At 44.3% G+C, this 10,151-nt stretch overlaps 1 protein-coding gene across 1 annotated transcript in view; it reads left to right on the top strand.

Moving 5' to 3' along the window:
• Positions 1-7,023: 7,023 nt before the first annotated feature.
• The window catches only part of LOC144893028 (obscurin-like protein 1), an 82,231-nt gene continuing 79,103 nt past the window's right edge, over positions 7,024-10,151 (top strand). Inside the window, exon 1 of the mRNA XM_078782525.1 lies at positions 7,024-7,074. The gene's annotated coding sequence lies outside the window, so the exon portion shown is untranslated. The remainder of the gene's footprint in view (positions 7,075-10,151) is intronic.

Genomic DNA, 10,151 nt, shown 5'->3' with positions numbered 1-10,151 from the left:
CTTTGTGGGTCGGCAGCACTGCTGATTGATGACCTGAGTGTCCCAAACTAATCAAGATGGTACTAGCTCTGCCAGGCGGGGAGAGGTTCAGAAGCAAGGTTCTGCTAGGTAGTTTGAATGTGGGATCAATTGGGGGTGGGGGAGGGGGGGAGGGTTGAGATGGTGGAGATGATACAGAGAAGGAGGTTGGAAGTGTTGTGTGTGCAGAACACCAGATGGAAAGGGGACAGGGCCAGGAGGTTGGTAGGAGGATACAAGATGTTGGACGCAGGTGGGGATGGAAGGGATAATGGCGTGAGAATAATAGTTATGGACAAGATCAGCAAGCAGGTGGTCAGAGTAAAAAGATAGGAGAGACACAGTTGTGGCATGGGTGGTGGTACAAAGGCAAATGGTGTGTGTTATGTCAGTATATGGGTCAGAAATGGGAAGGTCTAAGACGGAGAAGCAGTAATTCAAAGACGCACTGAAGAAGATCTTGGGAATGGTCGAGATGCAGGTGATGCCGTGTATTGCGGGGGACATTAACGCACATGTTGCATTAGCGGAGCCGGGTGAAGACGAATGTGTTGGTAAATTTGGTTGGGGGGAAAGGAATAGAGAGGGCCAAGACCTGTTGGAGCTAATGGCAAGAAATGGCATGGCCATAGCTGATTCATTCTTTCAAAAGTGGGAAACCCACAAGATTACCTTCGGTGTGGACAGCATAGAATATAATTTGATTTAGTGGTGGAAAGGAAGCTACAGCTGTGGAGGGTTAAGGATTGCAAGGCAGTGGCAGGAGAGCATGTTACTACCCAGCGCAGGCCTGTGGTGCTTGTGGTGAGGATGAAGAAAAGGCGGAAGCTTAAGAGCAGGGAAGGTTATTAGGTGGGGGAAATGTAGGGGAAACGTCACCAAAGAGTTCAAGGAAAGGGTGAGGGTCAGGTATGAGGAACTTTTGGGGGAGTCGAAGAAGTACGGAGAGGCATTTAGGGGAATTGCAGAAGTGTTGTGTGGAAGTGCGTTGGGAAAGGGTGTATCGTCAAGGGATTGAAACTTGAAACCAGGTATGGTGGACGGAGGAAGTAGCGAATGCAGTTGGTGAATAGAAGGAGGTTGGGAAGAAGATAACAGAGAGGTGCAGCATTGAAGGTGTGGGAAGGATATTTCAAACAGCTATTGAACCAGGAAGGATGCAACAGTGAGATGGAGCTACCGAGTTATGTGGAGGGAAAAGTGGAGTTGATGGAGATCACGGAAGAGTAAGTACGGACAGCATTGAAGAGGATGAAAAAGGGAATGAAGTATGTACAGATGCACATGTACAACAGGTGCCAGGCTTGAGGAATGTACAGAAAAGATCATTGCAGAGGGAGAAGTCTGAGTCAGGTGGACAGAGGCTGTTGAATGTCTGTATGAGAGATGGGTCAATTCCAAAGGGGGTGAAGGACAGGGTTAATTGTGCCGATATGGAAGGGGAAGGAAAATGTTGAAGATCCGGGGAGTACAGGGGAATCTGGACGGGAGGATAAGGAAGAGTGTAGAGAAGGAGATCGGTGAAGAGCAGCAGGGGTTTAGTAAGTTTAGGAGAATGGCAGATGGGATGTTCACGCTGAGACAGCTGGTGGAGTAGAAGTTGGAGGTGCAATGTGAAATAGCATTGGGATTTGTGGATCTCAAGAAGGCCTATGACTGTCCTGAGAGAGATGGTGATGGCAACACTGAGATGGATGGGAGTAATGGAAGCAAAAGTTAGGTTGGTGGAAGGAATGTACAAGGGAAAGAAGGGAAATGTTTCAGTTGGAGTTCAATGTGAGCGTTAGTTTGAGGCAGGGAAGCGCTCTCAACCCACTGCTGTTTAACATGGTGATGGCGCTGGTAAGTAGGAAGGTAAACATGAAATATATTCTTGAGAAGGATATTGTGTGCAGACGATCTGGCTGTTGTGGTTGAAAGTGGGCGGGAGATGCAGGAAGTACTGGGGGAGTGCAAGGAGGCATTTGAGAAACATGGGCTGAAAATGAGCATGGAGAAGATGGAGGTGATGTGCGTTGGGCAGCAGAGAAAATAAATGAATATCAGGTGAGGGGAAGGAGATAAGACATGGAAATAAGTTTGAGTATCTGGGGGGGGGGGGGGGGGGTGGGGTGGACAGTGACCGGGGATGGTAAGTCAGAGGCAGAGGTGTGGAGGAGGATCCAGGTGGGTGCGACTGCATGGAGGGGTGGAGGGTGTAATGGCAGACAGAAAGATTTCAAGGAGATTGAAAGGAAAGTTTCTGATGTCTTGTGTAATGCCGGCCTACCTGTATGGTCTGGAATCTGTGGCACTGATAGGGAGACAACAACAAAGGCTGCAGGTTTGCAAGAACAACTGGGTCAGGAGGATTGTGGGAGTGAAGAGGGTGGATAGGAGGAGAATGGATGAACTGAGAGAGGTGATTGATGTGCACATGGGCTTGACGAGGAGATTGGCGAAATGCTGGCTGAGATGGGCTGGACACTTGGTGCGGATGGGGGAAGAGAGAATGGCAAAGAGAGCGGCTAGGTTGAGGGAACAAGGTAGGAGGAAAAGAGGGAGACCACGGTTGAGATGGGAGGATTGTGTGAAGAGGGATATCAGTAAGGAGTGGTTGGTTGGAGAGTGGAGAAAGATGGCTGAGGACACAGGGGAGTGGAGGAGTATTGTGGGCAAGGCAGGGAAGAAGTTTGGTGCCATCAGACCTCATCCCTCATAAAGGGAAGAGAAGGAGAAGAACATTTGTGTTTATAATATTTTTTACTTTCGGTAGAGTGCCCCACCAAACATCATGATAAGCTATTTATACGCCTTCGTCTAAGGTGGAAACCCCCCCTGGAGGAGGGGGGAATTAAGTCGCTACAACCTCTGTCATTGTGTGACCCCCGAGTCTCCCTGGCAAGTTTGGTTAATAATGGACAAGTGACGATTGAATGTGTCGACGTCAGACATACAGACACAAAATTGGGTATTTTAGTCTGATATGATTGATACAATTGATGGTCAACAGCATTTTAGGGGAAACAGGACTTAGTTGTTTTTTGCTCCTATCCGCAGTTTATACCCAACTAGTAGGCGTAGCCATCATTACCCGGTGCTGTTCTTATCCTGCTGGCATTTTGAAGAAATCAATTTTTTTTTAATGAGGGCCGAAAACACACCTATTTTTTGTGAGGGGATCATTTGATATGACCTTTCACGTAGCTAAAAAGGCTTAGGCCCGATAGAGCGATTAAAATAAAATCCCCAAAAATAAAACTTTTTTTTATGCACTTTAATTTTTTTCTGTCTTAAACACTCCACGGGACTCACTGATGAACCTCTGAAAGTTTACCGAAGATCTGTTTGGCCATCTCTGAAAGAAAAATGGCGATACTTCAATCCTGACAAATCTCACACACTTACTATGTCTCTCCGAAAAGACCGACTGGACAACCCTCCCATCTACTTTCTCAACAATCCTCTCCAAGAAGTTCGGCCACTCAATCTCTTGGGTCTCACTATCTGCCATGATCTTTCCTGGGAAAACCACATTTCCAAGCTGGCCTCCAAAGCCAGTCGCCGACTGGGCATCCTCTGTCGTGCGAAGTCCTTCCTTGGCACACCTGAGCTCCTCACCACATACAAGGCTTTCATCCGCAGCTCAATGGAATACTGCTCTCCCTTCTGGGCCGGTGCTCCTGCCTCACACCTAGCTCGTCTTCACGCTGTTCAAACCAAAGCGTTCAGAATCATTGGAATCTCCCACGGTGAAGCTGACTCTGAGGGCCTTCACTCACTCACCGCAGGCAGGTTGGTGGTCTTTCTGTCTTATACCGACTCCTCTCTGGCCTAGCCCCCCCCCCCCACAGCCCTGTCTGTGCTCTGTCCCCCAAGTACTCCTTCAGGTCTCACAAGATCTGCCAGCAACCCTCTTATGGTAAAACTGCCAAAATCAAGACTCTCTGCTCACCTTCACTCCTTCATTCCTCTTTTCTCCCGCCTCTGGAACAAACTCCCTCACTCTCTTCAATCCCACTCATCCCTCCAGGTCTTTAAAACAGCTGTTCACCACCATCTCTTATTGGTTCACCCCCATCCAAAATCTTGATCTTTTCTACCCCTGTGGTTTTTACCTCTACCACCCCCCCCCCCCCCCCCACCTTCCCATGCCTCCTCCCTCCAAGCCCTCTCCCTCCCACAGATCTCCCAATGTCCCCGTTCTCTGCTGTTGTACTTGTGTGCTTCCACCTCTCTCCCCATCTTGTCTCCCACTCCCTTTATTTCGTCTTATGTGCCCGTTTGTTTTTTTGTTTTTGTTTTTCATTAATGTTAGTTTTTACACGAGCCTCGATCTTGTATACCAAAAAACCCACACAGACAAACCTCTCTCTTATGGTGTAGATACAATGGATACAGAAAACTCCAGGTAAGGATCCCAGTGTTCTAACGAGGAAGATTATTTTCATATTTTTTTTTACCAATAAGTTATTTTTCATGCGGAATGTGTTGCAATAACAGGAGACACTTTCGGAATGAAGAAAAAGATGTATTTGAAGGACACTCAAGCCTACGGACATAAAGAAACAGCAATCTACACCGTTTGCTCAGTATGCCCCACACGGACCAGCACCCAAAACAACATAAACCACCGGTGCCACCTGCTGGTTGTGGAAACAATACTGTAACTTGTTAACCTGTCTGATTCCCCACTTTTGTGTTTATTCTGAACTCAGCACCCTATAGTTTTTGATTCAATCAGTTTAGGTAAAGTTGCTAAATCTTTATATTCCTGTCTTCTGCTCTGGGACATTTCTCAGTTCGTCCATTCTCTCATATGACTTCACAGAGATAATTATTTTTTATGATAAAGAAGAACAACATATATTGTTTTTTTCACCACTGACAAAAAGTCAGAGTATGGTTCTAAAAAAAACAAACAACAGAAAAAAAAAGATATCTACATCTACAGTATATATGAGGCTTTTATAAGGTCACCATTTAATATTCCGATGTGCTAGTTGTGCTTTTTATGGTGAAGAATATTCATTTGTTATCTGTTAAAGGTGCTCTTCATCCCAGGGATCACCGAGAAAAGAAAACGAAACAAGTACAGATACATTCAAAGTTTGCCGTCTCGATGCCAAATAAATAAATATCACATCCTCCAGCACGCGACATTGTTGAGGCGCCTTTGGCACCCGGCAATGCCTCCGTGCAGCACATGGAGACGGAATTGGGAGGGAGAGGTGTACAATAATTGATTGATTAATTGCGTAAGTAAAATAAATAAATAATGATCTCAAAATAATTAATTACTTAATCAATTGGCTAATGGCATGCCGAAACCACCACTGTTTCATCCAAATCTGCAACTTTTTGAAAATGAATTGATTGAAAAATTAAATAATTAATCGATCAATTGATTAATCAATAAATTAAAAATCTTCTTTCTAGCCACATCACTTGGTCACTTTCCAAATGTCAGCTTACTAGTTCAATAAATAGCACCGCAAAGTGGGCGTAACGCCTCAGCCCGTGCATGGTGGAAACCAATTTCAACATGGCTGCCGTGGCGGCCATATTGAAAATCGCAGCGTGCCCATTTTCGAAAGGAACCTTCCTCTACTCAACCCCAACACACACTGCAAAAATGAATTTAATCGGACAAGCCGTTCTGCTCGAAATTGACGGAAACCAATTTCAAGATGGCTGCCGTGGCGGCCATATTGAAAATCGCAGCGCGCCCATTTTCGAAAGAAACCTACCTCTACTCAACCCCATCAGTCACTGCAAAAATGGATTTAATCGGACAAGCCGTTCTGCTTGAATTTGACGGAAACCAATTTCAAGATGGCTGCCATGGCGGCCATATTGAAAATCGCAGCGTGCCCAGGAACCTTCCTCTACTCAACCCCAACACACACTGCAAAAATGGATTTAATCGGACAAGCCGTTCTGCTCGAAATTGACGGAAACCAATTTCAAGATGGCTGCCGTGGCGGCCATATTGAAAATCGCAGCGTGCCCATACACCTTCCTCTACTCAACCCCAACACACACTGAAAAAATGGATTTAATCGGACAAGCCGTTCTCCTTGAAATTGACGGAAACCAAAAGTTGACGGACGCTCGGACGACAATACCCCTTAGCCCAATTTGGGCTGAGGGGTGAAAAGTGCCTGAGATATTGCCCAGATGAGAAAGAAAATAAATAACTAATAATTAAATAAATAAATAGTAACTATAAAATAGTTAATTTCTTATTCAATTGGCTAATAGCATACCTAAAGCACCAACATTTCATCCAAATCTGTAACTTTATGAAAATTAATCAATTACTTAATCGAAAAATTAAATAATTAATTGATTAATCAATAAATCAAAAATACCCATTATAGCCAAATCACGTGGTCATTGTCATCTCTAAATATTAGCTTCCTAACTCAAAAGGTGCCTGAAATATTGACCAGATGAGAAAGGAAATAAATAAGGACTTAATAAATCGATAATAATTAAGTGATTAATCAATTGATCGGTTAATTTAAAAATATAATATACCGTTTTTGCCAAAGCACGTACTCACTATTGGGCCCAAATTTGAGGTTCATATCTCAAAGGATGGCTGATATATCGCCCGGGTAAACAAGAAAACAAACAAACAAACGGAGTGAAAACTGAGTACTCCCTTTCGGCGTGCGTCATCACTGGGTCCTCCTGGGTGCCAGGCGATGACGTCATGCAGCGCCTGGAGATGGAATAGGAAAGGAATGGTGTACAATGAAGACTGGGAAAGTTCACAGCACAGAAAGCAGTCATACACACTACATATACATTGTGTACACGTTACTTAATCATCGATTAGCAAGTGTGATCAGGACATTTGGGCAGATGTGGAGGAGAAAGAAGTTCAAATTTCACTTGTAACACATGAAATACAGACGGAAGTCTAATAATAGATTGGAGCCTGAACATACATCATTGCCCAGGAACGTGTCCTCAATGGGCATAAAGAGGTTAGCCTATTTTAAACACCTTACACATATCACAGCTCTTTGGACAGAGAGCGCTTGGTGGACTTTCCATCACATTCGGGTGAGCGACAACACGTGTTTGACTAATGTGATTTTGACTAATAATACGCAGAGTAAAAACATTAACCCTTCATTCATGTTGTGCTTCACTCATGTTGAGCTTCATTTCGTTCTCTGTTAAATGTCTTCATAAAAATTACAGTAGCATGGGAGTTTTAGGTAAACAGTCCAACATATAGGCCCCATTGTTTTTACTCAGTGATGTTGATTTTTTTTTTAAGTTACCAAGATATTCCACAGGTATTTATATCAATTCTTTGGGAGGGAAGGAATGTCAGGTTCAAGTTGGTTTCTTACAACATAACGTAGCCTTACACTGAGGTTGTGTTGCAGGTTTCGCCTTCTAATCGAGTAGCCATTGCCATCTCGACTGCAGCTTTTAAAGTGATTTACTTTATATTTATTTTAATTTTTATTTATTTGGTCAAATAGACCAGTCTCAGAATTCGAAGAGTGACTGAGATTTGAGTTCGCACTGCCAGCTTGAAAAGAGAAGGTGATTCTAATGTACCATACTCAGTTACAGAGCATCGGTGGTGCTGAAGGAGATATTGGCTAAAGTTATGCTGGGTGGTTTGCCAGCGCCATCCCAGGTTTAGTTAGGGCAGGAATTTGTTCATGGTGCCGCCAATAGATCATCTAATCTTCACCAAGGACATCGTGGGGTATTTAACGTCCATCAACTAATGATGGCAGATAGGACCCCCCAGTTTAACATCCTCTAACTAATGAAGGACCCACAGTTTAACATCCTCTAACTAATGAAGGACCCCCAGTTTAACATCCTCTAACTAATGACAGCAGACAGGACCCCCCAGTTTAACAGCCTCTAATTAATGAAGGACCCCCAGTTTAACATCCTCCAACTAATGACAGCAGACAGGACCCCCCATTTTAACATCCTCTAACTAATGACAGCAGACAGGACCCCCCAGTTTAACAACCTCTAATTAATGAAGGACCCCCAGTTTAACATCCTCTAACTAATGAAGGACCCCGAGTTTAACATCCTCTAACTAATGACAGCAGACAAGACGCCCAGTTTAACATCCTCTAACTAATGACAGCAGACAGGACACCCAGTTTAGCCATACTCTAACTAATGACAGCAGACAGGACCCCCAGTTTAACATACTCTAACGAATGATAGCAGACAGGACCCCCAGTTTAACATCCTTTAACTAATGACAGGAGACAGGAAGCCCAGTTTAACATCCTCCAACTAATGACAGCAGACAGGACACCCAGTTTAACATCCTCTAACTAATGACAGCAGACAAGACGCCCAGTTTAACATCCTCAAACTAATGATAGCTAACAGGACGCCCAGTTTAACATCCTCTAACTAATGACGGCAGAAACGACGTCCGCTTTAACGTCCTCGAACTAATGACAGCAGACAAGACGCCCAGTTTAACATCCTCAAACTAATGATAGCTAACAGGACGCCCAGTTTAACAGCCTCTAACTAATGACGGCAGAAACGACGTCCGGTTTAACGTCCTCGAACTAATGACAGCAGACAAGACGCCCAGTTTAACATCCTCTAACTAATGATAGCTAGCAGGACGCCCAGTTTAACATCCTCAAACTAATGATAGCTAGCAGGACGCCCAGTTTAACATCCTCAAACTAATGATAGCTAGCAGGACGCCCAGTTTAACATCCTCAAACTAATGATAGCTAGCAGGGCGCCCAGTTTAACATCCTCAAACTAATGATAGCTAGCAGGACGCCCAGTTTAACATCCTCTAACTAATGACAGCAGACAGGACCTCCAGTTTAACATCCTCTAACTAAGGAAGGAAGGACAGTTTAACAGCCTCAAACTAATGACAGCAGACAGGACCTCCAGATTAACATCCTCTAACTAAGGAAGGAAGGACAGTTTAACAGCCTCAAACTAATGACAGCAGACAGGACACCCAGTTTAACATCCTCTAACTAATGACGGCAGAAACGACGTCCGGTTTAATGTCCTCGAACTAATGACAGCAGACAGGACCCCCGGTTTAACATCCTCAAACTAATGATAGCTAGCAGGACGCCCAGTTTAACATCCTCTAACTAATGACGGCAGAAACGACATCCGGTTTAACGTCCTCGAACTAATGACAGCAGACAGGACCTCCAGTTTAACATCCTCTAACTAAGGAAGGAAGGACAGTTTAACAGCCTCAAACTAATGACAGCAGACAGGACCCCCCAGTTTAACATGCTCTACCTAATGAAGGACCCCCAGTTTAACATCCTCTAACGAATGAAGGACCCCCAGTTTAACATCCTCTAACTAATGACAGCAGACAAGACGCCCAGTTTAACATCCTCGATCTAATGAAGGACACCCATTTTAACATCCTCAAACTAATGAAGGACCCCCAGTTTAACATCCTCGATCTAATGAAGGACCCCCATTTTAACATCCTCAAACTAATGAAGGACCCCCAGTTTAACATCCTCTCACTAATGACAGCAGACAAGATGCCCAGTTTAACATCCTCTAACTAATGACAGCAGACAAGACGCCCAGTTTAACATCCTCCAACTAATGACAGCAGACAAGACGCCCAGTTTAACATCCTCTAACTAATGACAGCAGACAAGATGCCCAGTTTAACATCCTCTAACTAATGACAGCAGACAAGACGCCCAGTTTAACATCCTCCAACTAATGACAGCAGACAAGACGCCCAGTTTAACATCCTCTAACTAATGACAGCACACAGGACGCCCAGTTTAACATCCTCTAACTAATGACAGCAGACACGACGCCCAGATTAACATCCTCTAACTAATGACAGCAGACAGGACACCCAGTTTAACACCCTCTAACTAATGACAGCAGATAAGACGCCCAGTTTAACATCCTCTCACTAATGATAGCAAACAGGACGCCCAGTTTAACATCCTCTAACTAATGACGGCAGAAACGACGTCCTGTTTAACATCCTTTAACTAATGACAGCAGAAAGGACCCCCAGTTTAACATCCTCTAACAAATAATAGCAGACAGGACCACCAGTTTAACATCCTCTAACTAATGAAGTACCCCCAGTTTAACCTCCTCTAACTAATGAC

This window comes from Myxine glutinosa, chromosome 7 (assembly GCF_964187855.1).
Source record: "Myxine glutinosa chromosome 7, kmMyxGlut1.1, whole genome shotgun sequence".
Lineage (NCBI taxonomy): Eukaryota > Metazoa > Chordata > Myxini > Myxiniformes > Myxinidae > Myxine > Myxine glutinosa.
This window is presented reverse-complemented; position numbering and strand designations above follow the sequence as displayed.